Below are 16655 nucleotides of genomic sequence, written 5' to 3'. Positions count from 1 at the left end.
CTATAGGAACATGTCCAAGGAGAGCACATTGTATCATATCTATAGGAACGTGTACAAGGAGAGCACACTGTACCATATCCATAGGAACATGTACAAGGAGAGCACATTGTACCATATCCATAGGAACGTGTACAAGGAGAGCACATTGTACCATATCCATAGGAACTTGTACAAGGAGAGCACATTGTACCATATCTATAGGAACATGTCCAAGGAGAGCACATTGTATCATATCTATAGGAACATGTACAAGGAGAGCACATTGTACCATATCTATAGGAACATGTACAAGGAGAACACATTGTACCATATCTATAGGAACATGTCCAAGGAGAGCACATTGTATCATATCTATAGGAACATGTACAAGGAGAGCACATTGTACCATATCTATAGGAACATGTACAAGGAGAGCACATTGTACCATATCTATAGGAACATGTACAAGGAGAACACATTGTATCATATCTATAGGAACATGTCCAAGGGGAGCACATTGTACCACATCTATAGGAACATGTCCAAGGAGAGCACATTGTACCATATCTATAGGAACATGTCCAAGGAGAGCACATTGTACCATATCTATAGGAACATGTACAAGGAGAGCACATTGTACCACATCTATAGGAACGTGTACAAGGAGCGCACATTGTACCATATCTATAGGAACATGTACAAGGAGAGCACATTGTACCATATCTATAGGAACATGTACAAGGAGGGCACATTGTACCATATCTATAGGAACATGTCCAAGGAGAGCACATTGTACCATATATAGTGCAGAACAAGTGTTCACCAGCTGCATAAACCACTCCAACAATCTGCCTTTTCCTTGGATGTTTTGCACTGAATCAGAGCTTTGGTCTGGAATTATCCGAGCAGCTATGAACAGGCCTAGAATTACGATGACGGGATGCTTAGCAGTAGGAAGAAAGAACTGCAGCCTGAGGAAATGCTAATTTTATCTGTATTGCATGAAATAGAAAGTTTGACTCTGGTTTTCATGCAAATACATGGACCGTTAATACCGGTACCATGGAGAGCTACAGAAGGGGAGGTGGAAGAATGGAGAAGCTGTAAGCGATTTTCCAGTTTCGGGACAAATTTCTATCCTGGGACCGCAGAAGACGGGGTCTATATTACCTGCATTTGTTCTTCTCTGCCGTTAGTCTGATCTGACGGTTTTCAGTACCATTTTTTGGAAGTCCAAGATGGTCGATGCAATCTTCAGACTTCCAATGCACTAAACCTTCTCTCTGATTGGTCAGTGCCACCTACATGATCAGCACTGGCCAATTAGATTGCAGTACACAGTGTGCAATAGCTAGATAGAAAATTCCAGTGGCTACCTTGGATGGCCAAAAGTCAGGACCAGAACTGATGGCTTCCATGGACAATAGAGAACAACTGATCAGTCAACTGAAGGTTTTTTTTTCACAACACAATTAAAGCATAATGATAATGCTGCGCGCCATTTACATGGAGTACTAATGGAAAGCGGCTGAAGAGATGCAGAACCCGTCAATACGGGGCATCCTGAATGGACCCAATTTCAGAAAACATATCGGTGTGATGAGGCCATGAGGAGGTAGGAAGTGGCTAATGTGTGCAAAGAGTCATCACTTGGCAAATCCTCCATAAGTTTCCTCTCGGACAGAGAAGTCATTTCTATCTTAAGTCAGGCTGTCTTTTTCTCACAGATCGTGCATCACACTACATAAACCACAGCATCTATCCGTGAAAGCCACGTCCTCCGCTGTCATGCAACTTTGTTTCATCGGCCATATTTTGCAAGACTCTTATTTCCAACAAGCAATAAATTGCAGATTACAAGTTTATTGTCCCCCGTAGAGATCTCCAAAAGCTCATCCCATTCTGATTACTGCTTGACAGGTAGCCAACGGAGAACCTTCTATAAAAGGTGCAAACAGAAAACTATGAACGAGATCTGAAAGGAGTCTGGAATCAAAGTGGTACCACCCTCGTTCTGACTATACAGGTATAAAAGCCATTGATCAGACGGGACCACCAGCCCCCCAGTCCAATGCAGCGCTACCACAGTCCAGAGCAATGCTGCTCAAATGAAAGGTTTTAGTGCAGGACTAGTGGTCAGTGAACTTTTGAGAACTTTAGTTCGAATCAAATCGGAAGTTCACCAATACCTCTAAAACTGGTGCATAACCCTGTCTAAGAGCCATAAAAGCTCTTAGACACCATGTTCAGGACTAGTTGTAGAGCGTCCTGAACCAGTAGATGCCCCTATCAGGTAGAACTTTGCTAAAAGCTCAGCTTGGAGTCAAGCAGAACCAAATTTTAGCAAAGTTCTACTGGTTCAGTTCGCTTATCACTACCCATGACCATAAGTAAAGCGGTCAATGCTGCCTGGAGGCTCAGCCCACTGTCACTCCACCTCCATTGTAACATCCCTCTTTCGCATCCCAAGCTGCTTTGGTTCGGTCCTTCTTCCTTCCAGATACACAATCATACGCTAGATGGTATCTGTCTCAGTGGTCATGTGTACTGGCATGTAACCACATTGCCTGAAAGTGAGGAAGATGCGGACTGGGGTGTCTTAGGAAGTGAAAGAGGCGAGTATATAGTTTACGGGTTTTATTTTTATATATATAGCATAATAAGGTGGCATGATTACTTATGAAGCATTTGTACTAGTTACGGCAAAAAAAGGGCACAGTGTGGAGGGCACTAAAGATGTCACTGTGTTGAGACAAATTACTATCTGGTGCACTGTGGATGGGTGGGAAGATTGTGTAGAGGTGTGGAAAACATAAGTAGGGTGTTAAAAAAACAAGGAGCCAAAGTTTTTCTATGTCAAATTCTGCAGCTGGGAGAAGTCACCATGATAGTCTGAGTGGGATGGAGAAGAAAAGGCAAAGTGAACAACTCTAGCCAGAAGGGACATCACTTGTGATCACTGGATATAACAGTACTGTAATCACTTACATGGTCTGCAGAGAAGCTGTATAGAGCTGGTGTCTACTACAGTATGGTCACTGTATGGGGGTAATATTGGTTTTTGTATAGTTTTTTTTCAGTAACAGTACGGTGGTATTCCCTTATGCATGTTGTGCATGGGAAAATTACTTGTGCGACGTGCAATGACATTACGCCAGTGAGAGACCGGCGTAAGGGCACACTCAACATCTTAAGCCAGGCTCACGTGACCATATGCTCACCGCTTATTACCTGCGCAACCATAATATGCATGAAAGTGTTATTACATGAACTTTTCCCTAACTTCTACACAAGGCTGGTAAGTGTTCATGCTCGAGGGCACCCATGCAAAATTTTGCTATAGAACACAGAATGTTCTAGTTACGTCCCTGTTTGGGCACCATAGAAGACAGACACTATAAAACATAGCAAAAAGTTATCCCACAAGTACACATGGCAAAAAGGAAACAAAGTACTGACAGAACAAAGCACAGTCCTTAATCTACATTGCCATTTTCTAGAAGGACCCAAAATCCTCATAAAATAAGCTAATTATCAGATTGGAAGAACTTGGGTCTTAGCAAATAATTAAAGACGACTGTTTAGAGATGCAAGTGGGACTGGTAGAGACTGAACTCACAGGACAGATGGATAACGCTCGACACCCACTGTAATACGGTACTAATTACAGAACCTTCATAAATTATCACCGTTCTAGTCAACAGTCGGATTTAGTAACAATTAGTGACGTGTTTTCAGTTACAGGCTATATCTTCACACATATGCCAGCGCCGTGGAGCTCCACAGTAACACTAGAAGAGCTTCATTTGCCATTGCAATGCAGAAAAGATGCAACTCAAGAAGGTAAATAACTCAGACCTGCAATAGACTTCGCTCTGCATATATCAGCGGGCAGGGTTTCCTTTTTCTGCTCAGTTTTGGGGACAGAAAGATAGAAAACAAACATTTCTGTTTAAAAAGCCACTCCGTCAAAAACACACCTTTCCATCCCCGCTCACTTGATTTCATGTCACACTCCTGAAGCCTCCTATGTATATTACGGTCACTTCCATACAGCGCAGCCTGCTTATCAGGTACCATCTTGTGAGATTACTCGCTACTCACTTTCTCTATTAATTCCAGGATGAATCAGCACAGCATCACATGAGCAACTAGAGCCAGTACCATCTCTGCCTGCTGAGAGGATGCTGCCATTACCTTCTACATTCTATATTCACTTAAATAAACTATAGATTGTAAATATACAGTCATGAGGATGAGCTGTGATCTCGTTCCTCATAACTGTGAGTCTCTAATCATCAGAAATAGGAATTTCTTCCTTTCCTTCCCCCATGAAGAGCTTGTGTGATAGAGTTCAAGTAGTATCACACAGGAATTCTGTGGGTTGAAAATCGGATTTGTTAAAGGGTTTTTTTTCCACTGAAATACTATTCATGACCTATCATAGGGATAGGTCATCAATAATTGATCGGCTGGGGTCCGTCGCTTGGGGCGCCGACTGATCAGCTGTGCAGACACACACATGCTGTAAGCGTCGCGACAACAGACGTTGGAGTGGAAGCCTCTGGGCCGACCTCCCATGTAGTGGCCAGCACTTGTAACTGCAGACACAGCTCTCATTGATTTCAATGACAACTGTACCTGCACTTACAAGCACCGGCCACTACACGGAGGCTTCCGCTCCGACCGCTGTTATTGCGGTGCTGACAGCATCTGCCTGCACAGCTGATCGGTCAGGGTCCTGAGCGATGGACTCCGGCCGATCAATTATTGATGACCTATCCTGATGATAGGTCATCAATAGCATTTCAGTGGAAAACCCCTTTAAGAGAACAGGAAGCCAAGCAACTCTTAGATGGTCAGAATGAGATCACATGACCTACCTGATGAGAGGCTCCAGGAAGTTTCAAATAGAAAGGAATTAACCAAGATAGCACAAGCAATCTTCTATATACTGGGGGGCTAGTTACATAGTTTATTAAAAGAATTAAAAAATAAATAAATAAATACATTAAAAAAAAAAAAAATAAATAAATCACTGGAGTGGCCCTTTAATTTCAATGGGGTTTTCAGAGTCTCAGTTTGCCGCGCCTCGTGGCAGTTCTGTCAAGTTTCTGTTTCTATTCACTATTTGGTTGCAAGAAAAAAAAAAAAAAAACATAAGCATTCTCTATTTTTCTGCACATTTGCGCACCCAAAGTCCCCATCGAGGTCAATGGGGATTCGCAAATGTCCGCAAAACACACTAGTAGATGCGTGAAACACTGCGAAATCGTGCTGGAGAAAAACAAACCTGGACCTTATTAGACTAATTAGCCATTTCAATTGGCGCGTCTGTTGCACGCAAACAACCATACCCTGCAGGCGCCAGACGTACAGTAAAATAGGCCGATGCGCACGCAAAAAAACATAGTTCATTCTGCAAATATGCAGCGCTCATGTAAATTCGCATAAACCCGTGTGAAGGGGGCCTGAGGCAGAGTTCACATTTCTGTTAAAAATATCCATTATTCTGTTCCGTCACGGAACAGAAGAATGAAAGAAAACGGCATGCCGAATCTGTCAAATCACAGAAACCAGCGAGGCCTGACAGAAGCCACCGACTACAATGGGTTCTGTCTGGTTTCCATCATGGCATCTACTGGCAAAAACAGTGGAGCATGCTGTGCTATTTTTTACAAAATTTAGGATGGGAATCCTTAAAAAGACAATCCTGTATTTGTTTTTCTCCATTTATCAAGTGACCGCCCCCCCCCCCCAAACCCCCAGTATATACAAGTCAGCTAGTGTTACCTTGTCTAGTCATTCCCTTCTATGTAAAAAAAAAAATTCCCTTCAGTTGAGCTATGTGATCCCTGGGAGTTACTTGCCTTCCTGTTCTCTCAAAGGGTCACCAAAGCTTCCTGTGTGATGAAATTACATGGACTGTACCACACATGCTGTTCTCAGGGGGAAAAGTACATCCTTGCGCATTACTGCTGCTGATGATTAGAGGCTGCTGTCACACGGGTATAATGAAGATGACAGTTCATCCTCCATAACTGTATGCTTATGGCCTTTAGCTTATTTTGGTGAATGTAGAGTTTAATAATATTTAAACTTTTCCCCCCAGCGGGCAGAGATGGTACAGTCATGTGAGGCATCATAGGCTTGACACCATAGAACACAGTGAAAGCAACATCATGATAGTACTTTATAGGTATCAAACAGGAAGCTGCACTGCATGGAAGGGACCGCAATATACATAAAAGACATCCAGAGAGTGGCAGACAATCACGTGAAGGGTGCAAGGATGGTAAAATGTATTTTCAAGGAAGTGACTAACTGGAAATGTGAACAGAATATGACGTGGGGTCCTATGTAAAAAAAATTAAAAATAAAATACAATATGTAGCACAAATTGTCAATCTCATCCAGCTTCACTGTCATCACATACAAACATAACCACGGCCGGCTGCACACTACCGGGTCAGATTCCACATGTGGGCGTCCGCAGCAGAATCCAATCCTGTGCCCGGCCGGCGTCTGCGCATACCTGTCGTTTCGGCCGCCTCTTCTGTACTGTGGATGGTTCACACTGCTCACCGTCGAAATGCGCAGTACAGATTTTTTTTTTTTTTAAACCCTGGCTTTAAAAATCTGCAACCTTTCCACCAAGTTAATTGCAGGTCGGACGGTTTACATTGAGGTCAATGAAAAGCCGTCCACGTGGAAACTGCTCAAAAATAGAGGGGGGGGGGGGGATTGCAATTGGTTTCCACTCGTGTGCATGAAAAGCGCTTTTCCATAGCATGCTATGGGTGGTATTTGCTGCGGAACCAGGAGCAATAAATATTGGTCTTCTTTGCACCCCTAATAAAACTTTTTCTATACAAGATCCTACCATACAACAAATGACACCCTTTTTAGGTAAGCGATTTCTCGCTCAGTTCTCTATGGCGGCCGTGTGTACACAGGGCAACTATTATCGAAAATAGCGGTTTCCAGCGATCACTCAGGTTATAATCACCCCGTGTAAAGATACCTTTAGAAAACCTTCAACCCATGTAAATCTCATCTCTGGTCCAGTCAGGACCCAATCACATAAAATAGCGGAGGCAGTACACACCTTGGAATTTTTCGTTCCGCTGCGACCTGACTGAGAGGATCCGCTCCGCTGCACACCCGGTTCTGGGGTCGGAGGTGATTTGTCTGACGAATGGTCTGACCCTTTTTCCACCATGACTTCTCCTTCACTCTGTTGGGGCGTTGGAGAGCGTGAGCGCTTGCGCAGGATGGGGGAGCAGGCAGGCGAGCTTCGGTTCGAGTTACTTGCCGTGCTAAGGTAAAAACACAACATGGTTAGATAGTATAAAGACTCACTTCCCTGTATCAGACATCAAGAGCTCTTCGAATTGTCCTCTAGTTTTATGTAAATGCAGCCTTGGTTAGAAATGGAAACTTTTCAAGTTTCAGTTCTTCACCACTTTCAAGGTTTAGATCAGTTTGCTACAATGTATCCAATCTAGCTAAACCTCCGACCACACACACACACACCATAGGATTACCTAGACTAAATACAACTGCAGCAGAACTAGGTGAAGACAGATTTTCAGCCTTTGGATATAGACACAGTTGTGTTCATTCATTGACAGCAAGATTGTGAAAATGGAACTTCAGCACAAAGTTTGTGGAAAGTTTCAAAACTTTTCGTTATCTGAAAAGTTAGCTTTACTTACATAAAACTAGAACACCTTGGTGGTTCTATGAACTACGCAGCACTAAATACTACAGAATGCTAAAAAAATAAGGTACAGTGCAAAAAAAAAAGGAAATAGGAAAGACATATCCTATAGCAATAGCAGTGTGATAGAGAGTGGAAAGCAGAAGCAGAATCAGAGCTGAATCCCAAGACCTCAGCAGATCACAGGGTCAGACAAATGAATTTATCGATGGTGCAGGAACAAGAGATGTTCCAATGATGCAGGATCTAAAGGCGAGCAAACAGCAGGGGAATTCTACAGACAAACATCACGAGCGAGGATGAACACAGCTGAAGCCGCAGCAGCCAACAGAAAGCCGTAAGCATGGAAGCCGTACACAACTCCCTGCAAGTCACCGGGGCTTAGTTCTAGGAGGAGGCCTAGAAATACAAGGGACAGAGCATGGGGAGAGGGTGCAAGGACGGAGACATACGTTCCTAAATTGTGGGCTGAGGGGGATAGAAAACGAGACAAGTCAAGGAAAAAGATGTTCATACGTAGGTATGCAGAGCCGTGGTCTACAAGTGGCTCCCCAACTAACTCCCAACATATAGCTATAGCCATGGATATAGAGTAACCAGCACCTTTCACACGGAATTACGCCGCAGAACGCAACCAAATCCGCACCTGCAGAATTCCATACCACAATCCGCAGGTATAACTATGGATTTTGATACAGAATTGTATTAGGTTTTTCAATTCTGCGTCAAAATCCGCAGATTTTGGTGCAGAATTTACTGCCACCCCCGCCACCAGTATTGGTCACCCCATATGCGGTCCACATAATCTTATCACCTAAAGCAGCCACATCCTTAGTCGAACCGCTATTCATGTCCATGAGATCTGGCGCTCTGTAAAAACTTCTAACTAATCAGATGCTCCGAACTTCAGAGTGATGGAAAAAAAAAAAAAAAATCAGAGCTGTGGAAACTTTTGCTAGTCTGGTACAGTGTGGTCGGCCTTTACCGGAGAACTGCAGTGATGGAGGATAACAGATTCTGTTTGATTGGCCATTATTTTTGGCAATGGCAAATCCGTCCCACTTCCCAGGCTGTAGACTTCCAGACCTCACTTTGCTCCTAGGCAAAGTATGACTGTTCTCAGTAGGAAAAAACGTAATCTTGTAGATCTGATGGCTAATAAAAAAGAAATGATGGTCAAGTAAGTTTTTGAAACTTTTTAGGTTACTTCATCAGGCTTCTGGCGAAGCATATACACATAAAAGGGCACGGACATATTCTATGCCATGTCCTTGGCTACCAAGTGCTCAGCTACAGGTAACTCAGGCTTTCTTTCCTTGTGTGATATCTTATCCTTGCTTCACATTTTTGTCCTCTGTCCCCCAATGGGACATTTCATGCACAGAATCAGGTACTTAAAATGCAAATTAATCACCCCGTGCCTTTAATGTGTATACGCTTCTCCAAGTAAATCCTATTAGTTGCCTGATGAAGAACCCCAAGTAGTTGTGAAAGCTTTCTGGAACATCATGTATTTTTGTTAGCCATTACAAAAGGTATCATACCTACAAGATTACGGCGTTTCTCTAAGGTCAGCGTATTTGTGCGCACATGAATGGGACGTTTTTTGCAGAATGAACATTGCTTTTTTTGCGCACCGCATATTTTACCGTACTTCTTGCGCCCGCAAACATGTTCATCTTCAAGCGTTAAACAAAAACACATTGATTTAAATCTCCTAAGTTCCAGCGCAATTTTGCAAAGTTTTTTTTCGAATCGCCTTGTGTATTGCGCACACATTTGCACCTCTTCCTCTCAATGCGAAAGATTTAGTGCGCAAATACAGAGAGGACAGTGCTGTATTTTTCTATGCGCCCGAAATGCTCGCACAAAATACGGAAATGTGAATCATTGTGTTCTTTTCACTGCGGGTGCAAATAATCCGCTCGTGTGAAGACAACCTTACTGAGAACAATCCCATTTCGCTCTACTGTCTAACACCATACCAAACTTTTTCTCTTGTTGACCCAGAGGGCTCCGTTCCCCTCTGGTCCCCCCCCCCCCCCCTCTCTACCCATCACCTAATACACGGACCTCATATAATCTACCCACCCGATACGTTGCCTGCTGCACGATTAATATTTTCGTCCCTTAGTTGCGCAACCCAAAAAGCACACAGCCATATTGGGAGTCTCCAGACAGCAAAAGACATTCAATTCCCCATTGAGTGCCTATTAATTAATAAATCATTACCAGTAATGATTTCCTTGGCTTTTTTAGACTTCTTGGTCAGCTTCCGACACACTTTATAGAAATCCGTCCGTACTCTAAGTGCGCTTTTGTCCTACGGTTACCTACCTTCCTTTGGCGAGTTCAACCCAATCCTCAGGAGATATTGTAATAACAGGGAAGGACATAAGACTCCTCCGTCATCCACCTGCTCGTACCCCGGGGAGCGAGCAACTTACCCAGTCGTCCAACACAACTTCACAATGGCACAAGCAAACTAGGCGCAAGAAGCAGGCAACACCCTCCGCCGGTGAAGCCTCCGCAGCTGATGATTGAATATATTTGCACACCTGCAGTACATGGCACATGTGCCGGGCACCTCGTAGACTGCAGTGATGCCCGGGATGACGCACTGGTAATTTAAAGCATCTCTTTAGGGTGGGAGCAGCCGCAGCCTTTTGTCAGAGCACCATTCCTAGCAAGAGGGGACAGCAAGAAGTCCGCAGCAAAATGTGTCACAATGCAGTGATAGCCACAGCATGCCCCGAGTATTACCCAATACACCCCCGCGACAAAGATCCATACTGTGCACGCTTATCACTGCAAGGTCACAACGGAAAAAGCGCGCAGAAGCCTCAGCAGCAGCAGCACTAACCTGGCAGCCATGAGAGGATGAGCCAGCATCATTGCTTGATCCATTCATTCATGCAGAAAAAACAGCAGGGGGCAGGGAAACCAGCGAGCAGGCAGGAGGGCTACTCACCTCCAAATCCATCTCAGTGCCCCCTCCACCTATACACGGGGGTCTTATCACTGATAAAGGAAGCCTTTTATTTCAGCTGTTTCTCTGTCACCCTCCTGCAGCTGAGCCGGAGCGATGGGAGGGAACAGGCAGCCCTCCTCCCCGACTCACAGCTGCTCCTGCGCTGCGCTCTCGCCTCTCATTTACACTCTTCCATTCCCTATTTTGTCGTTCTTCACCGGGAAAGATCTAGCCGTGTGCCCGCAGCTCGGATGCCACCCTCAGTGATGCCAGCCTGTCACATGACCCTCGCACCTGTGCATCTAACTGCACCAACGTAATGCCCGGCCCGAGGAGGAGTGACTGCCAATGCAGCATTCGGCACCACCTAACCATCCAGCTGGGCCGCGGACACGGGGGACGCAACAATGACATAACGGCTCCGAAAGAATGACTGCAGAGTGACAACAATCCAAAAATGGCACTTTTCTCTTCGCCCAGTATGCCAAAAAAAAACAGATCTCGGTGATGTTAGAGTCATGCACTGTCCGGGGTGAGGCTTATTCACACAAGCGTATATGGCCGCGTTTTAACGCCCGGCCGAAAAATGCGACCATCTCGTTTCCAATGCATATGTTCGCATGGGTGAATTTGCGCAAAAATGTTCCGTAAAAAATAGAACATATATGCAACGGGAATCTGCGCCTGCAATGATACGCTGGGTCCAGAGATAGTCCTGGCTCTGTCGACCGATATACGCTGGCGGCTCCCATAGACTCCTATGGGAGCTGGAAAAACAGGGAGGGGGAGGCAGTTTAGCAGCATCCAACGTAGGGAAAAGCTTACAGATGCCTCTAGTTGGGCATCTGAAGTCATTCCGAGGATTTATGCCGAGCGACAGGTTTACAAAGTATGCAAAGTATTTTTCTGCTAAAACATCGCACCCAGCCGCGTGAATGGACGAGAAAATGCTAATTAAGCTTGGGTCTTGATCGTGGAAAATCATCCATTCATGCGAATTTACGGGCATCTGAGAGGTTGTAAAACCACATACGCTCATTTGAAGAAGCCCTTAGTCTGTAGCGTGCTTTCACACTTCAGGGTTTCTCCACCACTACATGCAGGTGGAGCTCCGCTGATTGCAGCCGGCACCTGGTGTAGTAGTCCAGCAGCCGGCCACAATCAGCGGAGCTCCTCCTGTGATTTGCAGGGGAGAAATGCTGTGTGTAGTAGGCAGTTTTCACACGGCTGAGAACATCGCGCAAGATTTGTGCACTGCGAGACGCATGAATATGAACCCCGTTCTTTTAATTTGGGTCATACACAGTAGCGATATTTTCCCGCTTTGTGGTGCCGCTTTGGCCATTGTTTTCAATGGGGCAGGCGGCAGTACCGCAACACATGCTGGAGGCACGCGATGCCATGCAATGTTTCTTCCATTGTTTTCTATGGGGAAACTCCATGATCGGAAATCGCTACTTCCCCGAAGTGATGCAGTTTTGATATAAAAATGCCTTGCATCGGCAGGGAAATCACTTGCTGGCAAACTCGCGATATCAGGTTGTGATTCACGGCCCGATATCGCACTCGCCAGTATGAAGTTAGCCTTAGGGCTCCTCCACAATACGCCTAGAATAGAACCCATTGATTTCACGGAGTTCAGTTATATTTCTCATTTTTGCGTGTGTGTAAAAAATACAGCATGCTCTACTTTGTGCGTATTTGCACACCAAAGGTGCCCATATTGGTCTATCGGGGTGCGCAAATGTGCAATGGCGTGCGCAATATAGCCATTTAAATCGGGGTGTGGTTGTGTCCCGTGCGGAAAAAAAACATCCTGCAGCAAGTACAGTAAGGGCTCCGGCACACTGGTCATATCGCTGCGGGACCATGTGGAGGCGGCGTTAGGAACCTTTCACACAAGACGGAATTACGCTGCAGGACGCAGCCAAATCCGCAGCTGCGGAATCCTATCCCAGAAGCCACAGGTCTCACTGCAGACTTTGATGCGGGATCGCAGGCAGGTTTAAAGCCATCATCACTTACGCATCAAAATCCACAGCTAGCCCGCCGATGTCGGAATTGAATTTGGGGCTCCTTCACACTAGCGAGAGAATCGCACGATTTTCTTGCGTTGCGAGAGTGAGTGAAAAGACAGGATTATGAAACAATGATTTTCAATGGTTTCATTCTCTTCTGCAATGTTTTCACTCCTGAGATGCTGCGTGAAAAAAAAATAAAAAAAATTGCGTGTTCTTTCTTTTTGCGTTATCGCCCATTGTGCCCAATAGGTGGCAGCAGCAGCGCCGGCCCCATTGAAAACAATGGGAGAACTCTGCAATCTCCTGCCGCAGCTGTGACAGCCTTGGCGGGGATGAAGGGAACCCCCTGTGAAAATGCTTCCCATTCAGGGGTTGTCAGAAGGACTGCGAGGGCGATATCGGACCGCGAATCACAGCCCATTATCGCCCTCGCCATTGTGCAGGAGCGCTAAAACAGGCCACCTTCACATGCGACATATGCGTGCAGTCTTTCCTAGATGGTGTGGATTTGGACGCATTTTCAACCGCAGATCTGAGCAGGATTTAACCCTTGTATTGCTGGGTTGACGTCCGCAGCATTAAAAAAAAAAAAGCTGCGGTATTATAATCGCCAGCAGAACTTCGCCAGCATTTCCTGCCCGTGTGAAGGGCTTATTCGCACGAACACATTTTGCGTAATATGCAGTGAATAGAACCCATTGATTTGCACCCACCAAAAATACAGTGAGTTATGCAAACAGGCGAGCAAAAACACAACACATATTGCGCAAATGTGCGCATAAGAACGCTTATGACAGTGTGAAGCCAGCCTTCATATTCAGAGTCGCTTCACGGACCGCGATAGATACAAACATACTGACGTCATAGAATCAGAACAGCCTATTAATCCCACACCCTCCTAGCAGTCGCTCATCGCTGACTAAGGGCTCACTGCGCATTACTCGTGTGTTTTATGTGCGTGTAACACGCAGTCCTATAAGCCCATTGATTTACATTGGGCCACGCAGAAAAAACCGCAGCACGTCCGATCCTGTAGCAGGCAGTATTATCATAGTCCGGTGCAGGAAGTACGAATGTGAACCCGGACGGATAGCAGCGCTGCTGTTAGGACTTTACTGCAGTTTTTTTCCAATTAGTATTAGATATCAACAAAAGAAAGAAAAACTCCCAACATCCCAAAACAAACTTCCAGATAGTAAATTATTATACAAGAAGTCCGGAACTCATTCTGGTAATCTCCGGGACTAAATACACACAAGGGGCGCAAAATAATGGGGTACTGGGGTGACACGGCAATGGCGCACCAACACTTAGAGTACAGAACAAGGAAACACTGGAGAGACGGGAGCCTCCGATGCAGACCTGAACATAGGCTTATGAGCATTTGTCATTGACCTAGATCGGCTTCACACGGACGTATTTACGCGGTCAATACGCGGAAAATAAAACCCATTGATTTTGATGGGTTCGTTCATATTTCCATCACGCAAAAAAACCCAAAAAAACATGTTCTACTTTTCTGTATATTCGCGCACCAAAAGTCCCCATAGAAGTCAATGGAGTGGTGGGCGCACAAATGCGCGGTGCGTGAAGCACTGCGTAATTCCGCTGGAAAATGAACACATCTGGAACTCATTAGATAAGTTAGCCATTTCAATGGGTCCATTCTGGTTTGCAGCATGCATGGCGCAAAAAAAGGGCAGTACCTGATCAGTGGGTGTCCCTTGTCCAGGATGTCCACCAATCAGCTAACCAGAGGGCCTGCGGCCCTTATGCAAGTGGCCCCTTCAGTCAGCTGGTCAGCAGGGACCCCACCAAGCATATAGCGATATATCTTGAGGATAGGCCATCGATTTCCACAAACAAGGAGAACGGCACTGACCACTTCGGCTGCCAATTGGCTGCAGTGGTCAGTTGGTCCATCGATCTTGATCCAACTCTCGGACACTTTACGGATCGGCCCTCTCCATGCGATTCTGTTTTGTACGGCTTCTTTAAGTTTGATCATTTGCATGTTGGTGGCAGCTTTGATAGCATTAGTCCAGCATGTTCTTTGACGGCCGGCTCTTCTTTTGCCGCTGAGCACTCCAAGCATTAATGAGGTTTCTAGTGCATTAACTCGCATTATGTGGCCGATAGAAGAGTCTCTGGTAAATGTGCCCTCTAATGAAACCTTTGGTGTGATTCAGTCTAGGACTGTTTAGCTTGTGATCTTGGTGGTCCAAGTAAGTCATAGGCATTTCCTCCAAAGTTCTAAGGCATCAATCTTCCTCCGGTCCGCTTTCTTCAGTGCCCAACCGTAAGTTGTGGTTGGGAAGACTATTCGGTTGACTATCCGGCATTTCATGGCAATGCTTATATTGGATCCCAATTCTCCATTGTGGTTGACTTTTAATCGGAGGAAGATGAAGTCTTCGATTTCTTCATTGTTGATTTAGATTTCTCCAGTACCGTTACCGGCATCTTGATATCAGATGTTCCAAAACAATAAACAAGAGCAACCGCGAGGCGCTGGATCGCCGGGGGAGACGACGGGTAAATACTGCTGGTTTTTTAATTTTAACACATCCGTAGCTATACTTAAAAAATCATCCAACAGGAAAACCCCTTTAAATGGGATCGGTGCACCTGCATCAAGTCGCATCAGCTGATGACTTAGTTCAACCACTCCGTTCATGCCGTCCAACATGAAGAACACTCAGTAACAAGAACGCGCGGCAGCCACCGTCACAATCAATACATGACAGGTCGATGCCTAAATTAATGAGATCACCTACATTAACAATTGTCTATGACGTTCTCAGCAGGTTTAGCCTAAGACCGACCGTCGGACCCTTACAAGTCCTCCTTATATTACTCCAGACGCTTACAAAGCATCTCTTGATGGCAGCTTTCCACCCAGAGTCTGCATTCCAGCATTACCAGCAGCACAGCTGGACCACACATGTCTCCTCGCCACGACGGCCCCCCGACAGACTCCAAAATAAATCACCTGGAGCGACGAACACGGGACACCGTATAGGACCAACTGTGCCCTAGGAAGGCACTACTTGTCCAGCCGCCTTCTATGCTGTGCCGTGATGTGATCCGTTTAATGCCGGAAGCGCTGACACTTGCGAAAACGGTTTTTCGAACTAAAACGGAGGTCTTTATGGTATCAGAGGTGTTCAGTACACACGGCTATAGCATGAATGAATTATGCTTTTTTTGCACGCGCACCAGCGCATTTTACTGTGCTTTTTCCACAGGTTTATTTGCGAGTGGGGAAAAAAACCACACGGATTGAAATGGCTAATTAGTCTTTTTCTTGGCACAATTATGCAGTGTTTCACGCATTTCCTAGCGTCCATTGGCTTCTATGGGGATTCCTGGTGCGCAGAAAAATAGTGCACGCTGTTTTGTTTTTTTTGTGTGGCCAAAAGGTGCTGAAAAACTGCGTCCATGTGAATGAAAGCATTGAAGATCTATTGTATTATGAAATGCATGGGGACAAATATGACGTGAATATACAGGAAATCATCTGCGTATCATTTCAAGGAGCCGCTCTACATTTTTTTTTCATGTGCAAATATGCAGTGTATTTGCACAGATAGAAACATGAAGGAGCGCCCGGAATACGTGGGTACACGGTATATGTGCACAACCAAAATGCGCTTACTCCTGTGTGAACTAGCACTAACACTGACCACCATAGTGGCTCCAGCAGTAATTGTGGCCCCCCATAGTAGCCCCAGGGGTGCTGCCTGGCCAGAGGCCAGTAGCAACCCCACAGCATGTCTGCAAGTTTTACATTCACCTGTCTGCCGCTCCAATCCAACAGGGGTAGTCTGAGTCTGAGAGGTCAGCGGTCCCAGACTCTGCACGGCGCCACCATCTGGGCGGGTTTAATTCCGGTTATTTTGATGCACAACCGGCGAGCCACTTAAAATGATTGGACCCGCAGGCCTTGTGTTTGACATGT

Source organism: Eleutherodactylus coqui, chromosome 6 (genome assembly GCF_035609145.1).
Source record: "Eleutherodactylus coqui strain aEleCoq1 chromosome 6, aEleCoq1.hap1, whole genome shotgun sequence".
Taxonomy (NCBI): domain Eukaryota; kingdom Metazoa; phylum Chordata; class Amphibia; order Anura; family Eleutherodactylidae; genus Eleutherodactylus; species Eleutherodactylus coqui.
Note: the sequence above shows the minus strand (reverse complement) of the source record.